Raw genomic sequence first — 14,716 nt, forward strand, 5'->3', positions numbered from 1 at the left:
TGCAAACTTCTTAGTTGACGGAGATTGGAAGGAGGAGGCATATCCATTATTGCTTTAACCTTGGCAGGGTCGACTTTGATACCTCTGTGAGAAACAATGTACCCTAATAATTTGCCAGCTATGAAACCAAAGACACACTTCTTTGGGTTGAGTCTGAGCTTGTAGGTTTCCATTCGGTCAAAGATTGGGCCAAGGATAGCTAAATGACTATCTCTTGTGACAGATTTTCATAATAGGTCATCAACATAGTCTTCCATCAGAGTATGCATAAAATCATGGAAAATTGTCATCATAGCTCTTTGATATGTTGTTCCAGCATTTTTAAGACCAAAGGGCATCACATCCCAGTAGTATGTACCCCAAGCACATGTGAATGCAGTCTTATGTTGATCTTCAGGAGCAATGCGAATTTGATTATATCTAGAAAAACCATCCATCAATGATAGCATCTCATATCCGGCAGTCATGTCAACTATGATGTCAATATTTGGTAGTGGAAAGTCATCTTTAGGGCATGCTTTATTGAGATCCCTAAAGTCCGTACAAATTCTGATGCCCCTAGTTACCTTGCTAACTGGTACCAAATTTAAAATCCAGTCTGCATAATCAATGGGTCTAATAAAGCCCACGTCTAGTAGTTTTTTTAGTTTCACGTCGGGTTCACCACTTAATGTAGATAGGAATTTGGAAATCATCAAAGCAATAGAAACATTAGCCTAGCTCAATCACAAAACCAGATTGCAATGATAACAATCCTAAAAACATTCAATAGAAAACATGAAGACAAGATATTCAAAATGAAATTAAAGTAAACCAAATGCAGAAATCTCCTCCATAATTCTCCTTTGTCCTTCTTTCTCCTTCAAAATGCTTTGTTTGTGGATCTCACCTACAAGTGCATAAGTATGAGATTGACAAGACAACATAAGGATACTAGAAGCATGATTGATTGATCGATCGGGGGCATGATTGAAGAAATTCATCCATTTTATAGATAAATTGGAGAAAAGACAAGATTAGCATGAAATTGATTCGAATGGAAATTCAAATCAAGAATAGAAAAATTATGACAAGTGTATGACAAATTGCTATGCAAGGTGTTATGACAATTTATGACAAATTGCTATGCAAGAATTATGACAAGAATTTGAAATAGAAATAGACATTTAGGAATTTAGGAGAAATTAGAAAATTAGGTGGATTAATTAATAATTTTTCATTCATTAATTAATTCACAAAAAGAGAGAGGAATTAATTAGCCAATTAAATAAATATTTAATTGTGACAAGAAGACTTAGGATAAATAAATAAATTATTAATCCTAGAGGGAAAATGACAAACAAGATTTTATGAATAAATCATAAAACCTTAGAAGATGAATTAGAAATGCAAGGACGACAATTAGGTCTTGACAAAAGATAATTGATGTCCATTTGATCATGATTCTGATTAACAAAGGACCAATGCTGATAAATGATTTGATTGATAAATGCGCCAATTGACGAGGAACAATGACTAATTGATCCAAATTGATATGATTGAGAAGGACGACGATCAATGACAAATCGATCACAAAATGACAAGATTGAAAATGACAACGATCGATGAGAAATCGATCGCAAAACGACAAGATTGAAAAAAAAAAGACAACAATCGATGAGAAATCGATTGCAAAATGACAAGATTGAAAATGACAACGATCGATGACAAATAAATCACAAGATGACGAGATTAAAAATAGGACAAAACCCTAATTCTATCATCGATTAGGATTGACGATGTCAAAGTATGACAAATGAGCACGCACATTGATGCGACAGGATAAGATTGACCAAAATCATGACTGAAGATTGTTATCGACAAGACCAAATTCAAAAGCGAGAAAAATGAAGAATGCAGAAGAAGGACTCGATGCTCGCAAATGATAAAGACCAAGTGCGCAACATAGAAGAAATGTTAATGTGACGCAAAAACCCTAAAATAAGGCAATGCGCAAATGTTAAAGTATGACTCCACAAGCATTGACCATTTTTAGATGTCTACACCGGCATTTAATATCAAGTTTTCACAAACAATGTATGAAATTTCCAGCAAGTATAAGTTTAATGATGGAGCATGCTTGGAGATTTATATGAGTGCTTTTGACGAGAAGATGGGTTTCTTATTAAGAGACAAGGAACTCAAAACTTTGCATGAAGCTTTTAACACAGCTAGGGATATTGAAAATAATTTAAAATTTGGGATCTCAAAGAGATTTTTGTCTTATGTTGTTTCTTGTCAAAACACCTCCAATGGTGATTGTAAATGTGAAGCCAAGCAAAATATTCTTTGTCAAGGTGCATCAAGCTTTGCTGTTCAAAATGGTCTTGCTAATATATGTGATTCGAATTCAAATGAGGATCATTACAGTCCTATGTTATGTTATCCAAGTCCTGAAGTATTCCATAGATTGAAATTGGCCATTTCATAGATCAATTGCAGGTGAATTTGGGTTAACTAGTTTTGGTGAACAACACACCTGTCTGTCCAGAGTATTTCGGTCATGCATAAGACTACTAAATTACAATCTGAGTCACCTCTTGTGACCACATAATCATTTCATCTACTAGTTTGAAGAAACTGATCTCAATACCTATTGGGTGCTTGATTAACTGGTCGTCTACTCTATTTTCCCTTCAATCGGTTAGCCTTCTAACAAAACATTGCTTAAGTTTATCAATGATGCATAATTGGGAAGCACTGAATCCTCCATACTATTTGCTATCATGAGTAAACCATTGAGTTTTACCACATCTTCTTGCCTATGAGCTTGGTCTTATTCATCGGTAAGTGTTGGTCATCAATGACAATACTAACTAATGAACTAGTCATGCCAACACCATCAGTTATGCCAACACAATGTAGGAAAACTAAGAGGGGGGGGGGGGGTGGATCAATTTTCACCAAACTCAACCAAATTAATCTCAACTTTAGATCTGATCAAGATCAACAATAGAAAAGATAAACACACATAACACATGGATTTTTGACTTGGAAAACTCGATTAAGGGGAAAACCATGGTGGGTACCTACCCACAATATGATGATACTCGGCAGTAGTATGTGTAATCATTACAATACGGAATGCACATGCATTCAGGCACACTGCCTAGAGCCCACTTCTCACAAAAACAAAGGGCAACAACACTGGGAAGGCCCATTGCCTCCCAAACATTCCAACAATCCGGATTACATAAATTGAAAGAATAGAATCTCAAAATGCCTAATCATAGTTTTGATTAAGCACACTATTTGCACAACAACACTTCTCTGCTCTTCTGCACTACCAGAAGATAAATTTTCTTGTTCACACATACAATACTCTCATAGATCATAGATACAACCACAGAAACACATCTTGCATGACTACAACATTTATTTATACAAATTGTCAACCTTAACCTTAAGGTTGGCTCAACACATAAGACCTAATTACAAAATTACACCACATGATGCATAAATCCATAACAAAACCAATACAATATCAGAAAGGACATAGCATGGACCCAAATCAAATCCTCGAACACACAACACCATCGAATAATTCACCAAGATCATCTTCAACATGCTAAACCACCGAATATGTCACATAACATGAAAAATACCTCCAAACCAATAAAATCTTCAATAACGCGCACCACGATCAACGCAGACCACCAAAATACATAGAACAAAATCAAAGAACATCAACAAGCAACAAAATTCCACCAAAATAACTACAACAACTTAGATAACAAGAATTTTCATTATTCCATCATCGGAGCTCAAGAACACAAACTGACAACCTAAAAGAAATGCTTGTGAAGTTATAAATCATGAACCATCTGAACAAAGGACACACATGAACATCCCAAACACTCTCCAAAATCTGCATAGCATAAGGAATCAATTTCAGAGCAATACAATCCAAAAATCACAACTTTGCGACGCATATTCAATAGAAAAAACTAACCATCAACTAGAGATAAGTATCTCAAAACCCATTAATTTTCATCAACACATCTGCAACAGATCAACCAAACCAACTCTCTGCAACAAACCAATTCTCTGCAATACATAAATATGTTGACATCAATGACAACAACACGTTCCAACAACTCTAATATCCAACAATCTCCCCCTTTGGCATTGATGGCAACATATGAATATGAAAAATAATCAATGCAAAGAAAGAAATCAACTCCAACAATCTCCCCCTGAGATCATACACACATAGCTCTCTGTCTCAAATAGATAAGATAGTTTCTCATATGCATCTCTCCCCCTTTGGTGGCAATGCCAAAGAAATATACAAATCATTATTCTCTCCCCCTTACAGATAAGCTCACCCTCTTTAGAACAAACAAATCTGAACAACTTAATCACACACTGACTACTCCCTCAGAGAAACAAAACCTTCTCATCAATCTGGATATCAAGATAAGACTATGAAGTCCACTGGATTGATGCAACTCAATGTATCTAGTTCATAGAAGGAGGGGTAATCAACCCTAACTTATCTCTCAAATATAAAAATGTTTCTGCAAGAAAAGGCTTTGTAAATATATCCACAATTTGTTCCTTTGTAGGTACATACTCCAATCTGACTTCCTTCCCATTCACCTTCTTTCTCAACAAATGAAACTTGATTGATATATGTTTTGTCTTAGAATGCAACACTAGATTCTTACAAAGATTGATAGCACTATAATTGTCACATTATATAACAAGATGCTCATTATAAACAACTCTAATATCCTTCAGCATCTACTTCATCCAAAGTACTTGAGTAGAGTTGCTAGAAGCATCAATGTATTTAGCTTATGCAGTAGATAATGAAATAGCATCTTGTTTCTTGCTTTCCCTAGAAATCAAATTCTTTCCCAGAAAGAATGCTCCACTCATAGTTCTCTTCCAGTCATCAACGTCACCTACCCAATCAGCATCAGTATAAGCACTCAAAATGAAATCATCATTCTTTGGATACCATAGGCCATAATAAATTGTTCCCTTCAAATATCTGAATATCCTCTTCACAGTGATAACATGACTTTCCTTAGGATCAACCTGAAATCTTGCAACAAGACATACAACATTCATAATGTCAGGTCTAGTCCAAGTCAAATATAGCAGTCCACCAATCATAGATCTATGTACAGGGTGTGGTTAGCCTTTGAAGATTCATCATCTTTTGTCATCTTGCATCTAGTCACCATAGGAGTTCCAATAGGTTTGGAATCATCTAACCCAAACTTCTTCAGCAATTCCTTCAAATACCTAGATTAAGATATGAAAATGCCTTTATCAATCTATGTAATTTGCAATCCCAGAATGAATTGTTGGCATTGTGTTGTCATTAATCTCAACTGGTATGGAATGAGTACCGGTATGAGTGCTTTATGTGCAACACTGTCAAGGAGGATTATAGGTTGAGATATCTTTGATATCATCTTGTGTTGTAGGACACCGGTAAGGCAAGGATGAATGACCACCGGAGTCATCGGTACACAATTTTGTGCTTGACTTGTGTGGATGGAATGGTAAGGTGATCGGTACCAGTACAATATATCACCAGTAAGGAAAGGATGTCAACCGGTAACTGGTGTGGTGACATGGATAAGTCAGATTAACCAAGTGAGTGGTTGTCAGCCAACAATGCTCATGACCAGTGTACAAGTCGGATGGCCAAGGTGTTTGAGCTGTTGTTTTTGATGAAGAGGCAGAATGCTACCTAAATCACATCAACACTAGAGGAGAAGAATGAACAAGTCATGGGTATGCTGTGAGGTTGCAGAACAACAGCACTCCCAATGGATGAAGATGCAGTCACTATGGGAAGAGATGACTGATAGAGAAAGTGCCAACACCAGATCACATATGCTTGTTTAAAGGTTTGTTGTACAGACAGGGAAGTCACATAAGTGCATTATAGGATGCAGAAGATAAGGTGTTACTCCACCGATACATATGAAGAGTGGTGAGTTTTTCACTTCGACAAACCAGTTAGGATATGATCAGAGTTGATCATGAGGAATGCAAGGCTAAACAGATGAAGATGCCTTCCTACTTTGTGGGAATGTGCATGCTTTGGATAAAAATATTTGATGACCGGTTAATGAGTTCCACCAATAGTTCAACATAGTACAGACATGAGGAGTTAATCGGTATTGTGTAAGATACTGGCAAAGTTAGTAAATCGACAGAAAAGAGAAACTAGTACAGTGTTTAGCCAGTGATCCTATCTGAACTGACATGAAGATCCAAGCTAGTAGTTGGTCGACATGGATGCTGCATGGAGTCAAGGTGGCGAATTTGTATGTAGCAGTAGATGGAGTGTGCACCGACAAGGTAGTTGTAGAGTTGGTCGACACTGATGGTAGATCCTGTAAATCATGGGATGTATTGCAGAGTCGATGTAGAGGTTTGCAGCTCGAGGTCTAGAGGACAACAAAGAACCAGCTTAGAGTGATTGAGGAGATCGAGACAAATGAAGGAAACCGCAAGATCAATCTTGGTGTTTGACCGAGAAATCAGCTAACAGGGTAAAAAAAAGCAGATTGCTAAAGATAGAAGGCGTGATCTAGAAGGCAAGATCTGATTGGATTTGGTTTTCCTCAAGGTAAGTGAGGAAACCCTAATCTCCTAAAGTTTAAATTGGTTTTTGGTAGGAAAACTAGTCGATAAATATGCAATCCAAAATCAAAGATGGTTGCAGCTAGATGAGTGAGTAGAGCTGCTCCATAGAAGAAGAGAGTCCTACTACAAAGTGATTGAGTGTTAGTTCTGAATATGAGAGAAAATCAGTCAAGTAATCAACAAATATCTAAGAAGAGACTAAGGGTGAGGGAGAACCAGGTTGAAGTGTTCAACCGGTAGCACTACAAAACTGGTAGTGGTTATACCAACAAAGCAAAAGTGAAGAAAGCAACAGAGAAGGCAGACAGTGGACCGATAGAGTGTAGTACCGGTGAAGAGAAGAGCAGTGAGGAGGAGATCCATTAGAGAAGAAGGAGAGTAGAGGTGAACCAGTAGAGTTTACTAGCAGTAAAGCAGTAGATGAGAGTAGCAGGAGAAGTGTACCAGTGTAGCAGAGAAAGTCTCTCACCGACAGAGTAAGGTATATGAAATGGTTACAAGATTCACTTGTAACAAGATAACTACTTTTGTAATTGGTGTTTTCATTGCAATCACTGAGTTGTACCTCGATGCAGGGGTTGTAGCTCCTTTAGGTTGTAGCCTATAAACTGTGTAGGGGTTGGTGCTCCTTTGAGTTGAAGCTCATAAATCAAGGGTTGGTGCCCTAAATCAGGTGTTGTAGCTCCTTGGGTTGTTGCCCCAAATTGTGTAATAGAGTTTCATTGTGAGGTTGGATTGGAGCAGTAGACTCCAACAACATTGCTCACTGAGGTCTTTCCCTTCTTTGCTTTTCCTCGTACATACTAGTGTTATGTGATGTCCCTTTGTGTGAATGCTTTTTTGATTAGCCTCCCCACTAACTGGTAAGTGTGCATTGTGTTACATCCCATAATCGGTATACTCACATAAGTCAGTTAAAGGGAAACAGTTTGAGAACTACTGAGTCACCCCCCCTCTCAGTGGTGAATTGTGTCTAACGATTGTTATCAGAGCCTAGGTTCCTAGTCAGATGAGCTTTCTCCAGCTTGGGTAGATTCTAGCTTAAGGACACAATGGTTTGTTTAGTGTCAATCCCTGCTCCTGTGTTTGATGGTTCAAACTATTCTATTTGGAGTTGTAGAATGAAAATCTTCCTATCCTCTCTAGGGTTTGATGTGTGGATGTCGGTTGTTAATGGTCTCCCTAGGAATGTCAGTCCTCCCTCCAGAACTAAAGATGAAAGAAGATGCATATGTAATGAAGAAGCCATGAAGGCCATATTCAGTGGGCTCACCAATGATGTCTACTCACAGGTGGATAAATATAAATCAGCAAAAAGTCTATGGGATAGACTAAAGAAACTCTATGGAAATGACCCCTGCATGATTTAATCAGTGTATGAGAGTGAGAAGAACAATGTTGAAGATACATGTGAAGATGCCAAAGGTATTTCATATTGTTGCTACAACATCGGTGATGTGGAGACTCATCTCTTCATGGCCCATGAGACTGACATTGAGATTCATACATCAAAAGAGGATAATGTAGATAGATCCCACCAGTATGATGTGTTTGACAGTGACACTTTAAAAAAAAAAAAAAGAAGGAGAAAAGGTAAATAGATCCAGCTGGCAAGTTCTATTTGGAAATAATGAAGAAGAAGAAGAAGATGTAGAAGTAGATCTTGAGTGTGAACTGGTAAGTGCTCTAGAAGAGCCTCAAAATGTTAGAAATGATTTTAAAAACTATAAAAGATCAGTTCATGAGGATTGAAGCTAGTTGAGAACCTACCTTGAAGTATCAAACCAAAAGGTTGGTTTATTGACCACTCAACTAGAAGAGACAAAATGATTAACTGATGATTTAAAATCAGTTTTGGACTCCAAGGAAATTGAAATGGAGAATCTGATAAATGAATACAAACTATTCAAGAATGCTGCTATAGTAGAGCAGAAATGGCTAACAAAATGCCTTGAGGAATCTGAGAAATGCATCTTAGAGTTAATGTCTCAGACAAAAAATACCAAGGTGTGCCGGTGTGAAGATCTAGCATCTAGGATAGAAGTTAAAGATAAAGAATATCATAAGCTGCTTGGAGAAATGGAATTTCTTCAAAATAACCTTGAGAAGTGTCAAGATGAGCTCAAGGTGAGAATCCGGTTTGATGGCAGTAGTGATGCCTTGGACAAAATGTTGAAAAATAAAAAGCATGCCAAGGACACTGAAGGATTAGGAAGTGGTGCCGGTGAATGCTCCACCAACAAGAATGTCCCCCACAATGACATTCAGTTTGTCTCCTCAAATGGAGAGAACAAGGTACAAACCTTCATTGTCAGAAATGCTCCACGGAAGAAGGTTGACCTAAGGACAACCAGTGAAGACTTGCAGACAAGAATGAAGACCGGTGCTGCAAGAAGAAGGAACAATGAAGATCCCAAAGGTAAAGGGAAGATGGGAGAAGACAGCTCCACCGGAAGAAGGAACATTAGAAGAAAATGAAGAGGACCTCCTACCGGCAAAGAACAAATAAATGCTACCACCCATAGGGAAAAACAAGTGTGGGAGAAGAAGAGACCAAATGGAAGAGATGCACAAAATGGACAACCAAGGATCCATTCCCAAATAAGAAGAAAGGGGGATGCTAAATCAGTAAGATCTCCTCATGCACGACAAAATAAATTTGTAAGTCATATGTTGTCCTTTACCAATTACTGCTCTGCATGTAATGCTTATGGCCATAGGGTAGAGGAATGTAGAAAGAGATCTAGAAATAAAAATATAAGATCTCATGGACATCATGCATATGAGAAAAATGTATCCAGGAGTAGATACATGCATGTCCCCTCTCCCATTTATGCTAGAAAGAATCCATCTGCTATTGTATGTTATAACTACAATGGATTTGGCCATAGAGAGTTTGAGTGTAGGAAGAGGAACCTGTAGTCACATGGAGGCCGCTATAACTATGTTTTGCAGAAAGGTGAATATAGAGCATACGGAAGTCAGAGACCTGCATTCAAGAAAAGGAGAAATGTCTCTACATAGCAACATGACCAAAAGAAGATGGTCAAACTGATATGTCAAGAGATTCCCCAAGCATGAAGTTGGGATGGATGTTGTGTGCTACTATAGCACTACTACTAGCTGTGATAGAGAATTAGGAAATGGAAGAATCCATCAGCAAAAGAAGGAAAGACATGCTCCCAAGCCTGAAAAGGGGAAGATAAATGAGACCAGGCAGGGATGGAGGAAGAAGACCGAGGACCAACACAGTGCATCCAATGCATAGTTGATATATTCTAAGGCCTAAAGGAGAGGCAAGATCTTAGAGGGAGAAATACACTGAACTTATCATTCACCCCCTCAGTGATGAAGGCAACATGTAAGAACATGTTGATGTCGGTATGATGGAAGAAAATGAGAAGATAAGTGTGTGTAGAGGTTGACTTAACTACACACCCACAGATCAGAGTTGAATCACTTCTAATGTATCAATGTATGACAAGATAACAATTGGAATCAGATACAAAGTGACACAGAATGTCAGGAGTCACATGAAGGTTCTCTAGTAGTGATAGTGGACTGGTACAGGAGACCAGCATGTGCAAGATGTTACCGACATAGAAACTAACAAGTACTTGTAGTCTATATAAGACAATGAGGTTGGAGATCATTGCAATAGTCCTGGTAGCATGGAATGTGAAGTTATGTCTCTGGTGGTGTTGATGAAGACCTGAAAAGACATATGTTGGTCTAGTTGTTGTTCATGCAAGCTTGCATGTTTTGGGCTAACCTGCTTGAATCCTAGCATGATGAAAACATTGTCTGGCATTGTGTAGATTCAGGATCATGTCATAGGTTGTGGTGGATACAATGGAGCTGAAGAATCATTAGATGATCACATATATACAACTCAACTGGTATATGGAGGAGATTGGAGGCCCAGGTATTAGACCTCACCAGAGTTGAGAACATGAGATGAATGACTCAGGGGGAGTTCAAGTGGCTATGATGCAAAGCTGAGATGCTTGAACTTGGAAGAGTAAGTGCACTGATTGCCCAAAACTACAGATGCTGAAAAGTTACAGTAGGAATACCCAGGAAAATTTAATTGTAAGGGGTATCTATCTGTCATTTGGTTGGTTGTATTTGTTGGTGTAAATAAATATTCATTTTGGATATTATTACACTTTACTTAAGTTAACTTAGGATAATGCATCTCTTCGTAGTTTGGATTTGAGACACTTAGGGAAGTGTGCACATAGGGATAGAGCTTGTAGGAGAAATTCCACCTTTTGTGGTCTTATTTTGCTGTTACACTCCACATTCGGTGGGTCATCCACCTCTTGTGGAATATTATATTATTTCTCCTACCTACCCTTAGTATTTCTTACCTACCCTTGTTTCTCATTGAGCCACATGCCATAATTGTGTGCTCGTACATCCATATGGTCGTGCCTATATAAGCAAGCCTATATTCATTGTATTGGTTAATCCAGTTGATCATTTGCATATTGATGAGAATACAGTTTTGTTCTTATCATTCTATTGTCTCTCTTTTATGCTTTTCATTGTGCCCTTGATCTTGGCAAAATCCTACATGGTATCAGAGCTGTTGGGGCTTCATTGATTAGTTTTTTGGAGACATTTTGGAGGCTTCTATTTTTGGATTTGGGGATCTTCATTTTGGGGGGGCATCGTACAGCGATTTGGACATCACCGTTGAATCCGGGAGGCCGTTTCCATGAATTTCAACTATAAAGTCGACCTATTTTGGTGAGAAATTTTTTTTGCCCATTTTGGCTATTATTGTACGGATTTCGAAATTTTTTTTAATATTTTTTGAAAATCAAAAAAAAAATTTGAAAATTTTTCGTCAAAATATATATATATATATATATATATATTTAGGAAAAAAAAAATTCGGAAAATTTTTTTAAAAAAAAAAAGGTTGTTTTTGGGGGTCCGCAAACCCCCCCGTGCTCTCTATACCTTGCATTGTTTGTAGGTTTGTCGCCGTCATACCGCTGCACGGAAGTCTACGCCTGCTCCCGCTGTTCCCCAGACTTCCGACGCCTCCTCGACAACGTCCTTACCTGTTGCCGAAGCCTCCCGCCGATGGCAGCTTTCTCCGTCCGCACCTCCGCTTGCCGGTGCCGGACCCTCAACCGCCGGCACCTCCAGTAACCGCCGGACTTCCAACAGGCGAGACCCTCCACTTTCGACAGCCCTTTCTCCTGCGTGGCCCCCACCCCGACTGCCACTTGGCACTGCCATGTCACTTGCCTCATCAGCGCAGAGCCATGCAGTTGACCATACGCCCAGTCAGATCACGCTACGTCAGCAGCCAAATCAGCCTACCACGTTAGATTTCCGTACTGCCACATAATATTTTTCGGCCAACCAGATCGCGCCACGTCATCAGTCTGTATTGTACGGACGCCTAGTCAACAGGGAGGTGAAGTTTTCATGACGGTCATACGGTCGTCAAATTTAAGCTAGTAAATTGCTGACGTCAACACCACATTAGCAGTCTTTTGAAATTTTTTGACCCCCTCTTCATTGAGCTTTTCAGTTTTGCAGTTCAACTTTGAAAGGCCATATCTTGCTCATTTTTGCTCCTTTTTTGGTGCAATTTTTTTTGAAATGGGCTAAAATTTCATGATCTTCATAGTGGTGTGGCTATTTTCTGATTTTGATGCATAGGTTTTTTAGAATTTTTGGATTCTCTTAGTTGTACCTGTCCAATCCTCAATTCTGCAACTTCAAAGGCCTCGTTTGAGCTCATACGACCTCCTTTTCAGGTACTTGTAAAGTGCTTGGATCTTAGTTTAGATCTCTTGCATTCTTGTTTGAGTCTCTTTTGGCCTTATTGAGGCAGTTGTAAAATTGTAAGCAGAAGCCCACTTTGCCATTTTTTGCAAGTGGCCCATTGTATATGCACTAAGTATAAAGTGCCAAATCATCACTTTTGGGGGGGGTTCTTTGATTGAGTGAATTTGGAGGGGTGTCTTGTGTGATTGTGCCTCTCTTTGTGCTCTTTCATTTTTGTTGCAATGAGTCCTCATAAATTTCCACCTTTAACTCCACATAATTATGCATCATGGAAAATTAAAGTATGGAGTAAATTAATGGAAAAGGTTCTCACGCATTACATAGATGGAACAATAGCAGCACCACCTGATCCTAAGGCTGATCCAAATGCTCAGTTAGAATGGCTCACAAAGAATTGCATGGCTCTTGGAACTTTGCGCAAGTATGTATCAGATGACCTCATTTTTCACATTGAGAAGTGTACAACAATCAAAGAGGCTTGGGATATGTTTCAAAAATTGTATGGTCAAGTTGATGAAATCAGAGGTTATAAAATTGACACTGAGCTCACCAACTTGGATCCCAAGAGTTTTGATACAATCCAAGATTATGTCACCAAAGAAAATGAGCTAAGAGCAAAGCTTAAAGATTGTGGAATTGACAAAAAGGATGCTCAGTTGATATTCAACTTGTTGGACAAGCTTGCACCAGAATATGCAGCATTTGTGTCTAGCTTCCAAACTCATCATTTGATAGTGGGGAGTTCTTATGTTATGCCTTCATTTGATGCTTTCATAGAAATGTTAATATTTGAACAATCTAAGTTGTTGAACATGGGACTTCTCAAGTCTTCAAAGTCCAAGGCTTTGGTGGCAAATCAAGGGAATCAAGGAAGTCAAGGTAAAGATTCCAACAAGAAGAAGAAGCACTCTAAGTCTAAGCCACACCAGGAAAAAGGACAATCATCCTCTCCATCACAAGGCGATTTTTAATCCTCTTCCAAGAAGGGGACACCACCTAAGAAGGATAAACCAACTTGTGCATGTTGCAAGAAGTATGGTCATGATGAGCATCGATGCCACACAAAGCAAGTTGATGAGTTAACTAATCTTCTTAAGAAAAACAACATCAACTTGCCATCCGCCTACACAAAGAAGGATTCATCTCCTTCCTCTTCCTCACATTCTAAGGGAAAAGGGCAAGCATTTGTGGCTACAACAGGTTCTTCACAGCAATGGATACTTGACTCGGGTGCTTCATATCACATGTGTTCTACAAAGGAGCAGTTTTCTTCATTGGAGCCATCTAAGGTACCTCACATTTACATAGGTTATGATACACAAGTAGAGGTTGAAGGGAAAGGTTCAATTGACATGAATGATGGAACATTTTAGAATGTTCTCTATGTTCCTAACTTGTCTACCAACCTTCTCTCTATCTACCAAATCACTCACTATGGGAATGGGAAAAAGGTTGAGTTTACACTAGATTCAGTTGTGGTAAAGGAACTTGATGATGATGCCTTGGTAGCAGTGGGCCAAGTCAATGACAACTCAAGGCTTTATATATTCTCCCACTTTGTGCCAAGTTCACCTTCTAGGGCCTTGCTTACTCATTCAAATTCAGAAAGTAAGCTATGGCATGAGCGGTTTGGTCACCTCAACTACCGCTATCTTCAACAACTCAGCACTAAAGACATGGTCATAGATTTACCTCGAATCAGTTTTTCAGAGGGTGTATGTTCAGGTTGTTCCATGGGCAAACATCTCGAAGAGAAGTTTGATAAGGGGAAAGCTTGGAGAGATTTGGAAGTTCTTCAACTTGTTCACAGTGATGTAGCAGGTCCATTCCAACACCTTCATTTAGTAAGGCTCATATTGTCCTCACCTTCATTGATGACTACACCCACTTCACTTGGGTCTACTTTCTCACTCATAAGAGTGAAGTATTTGACAGATTTCAGGACTTCAAGACTCATGTGGAGAAGCAATCAGGGAAAGTGGTCAAGATTCTTTGCACAGATAATGGAAGGGAATATGTGAACAAAAGACTTGAGGATTTTTGTACATTTGAGGGGATTGATCTTCAGCATTCTGTTGCATACACTCCATAGCAGAACGGAGTTGTAGAATGCAAGAATAGAACTCTGAAAGAAATGGCTAGCTGTATGATACATGCACATTCTCTTGATCCCGCCTTTTGGGCAGAGGCTATTAGTTGTGCCACACACATCCAGAATCAGGTTCCTCACAAAGCTTTGCAAGGTATT

This window comes from Cryptomeria japonica, chromosome 2 (genome assembly GCF_030272615.1).
Source record: "Cryptomeria japonica chromosome 2, Sugi_1.0, whole genome shotgun sequence".
NCBI classification, from domain to species: domain Eukaryota; kingdom Viridiplantae; phylum Streptophyta; class Pinopsida; order Cupressales; family Cupressaceae; genus Cryptomeria; species Cryptomeria japonica.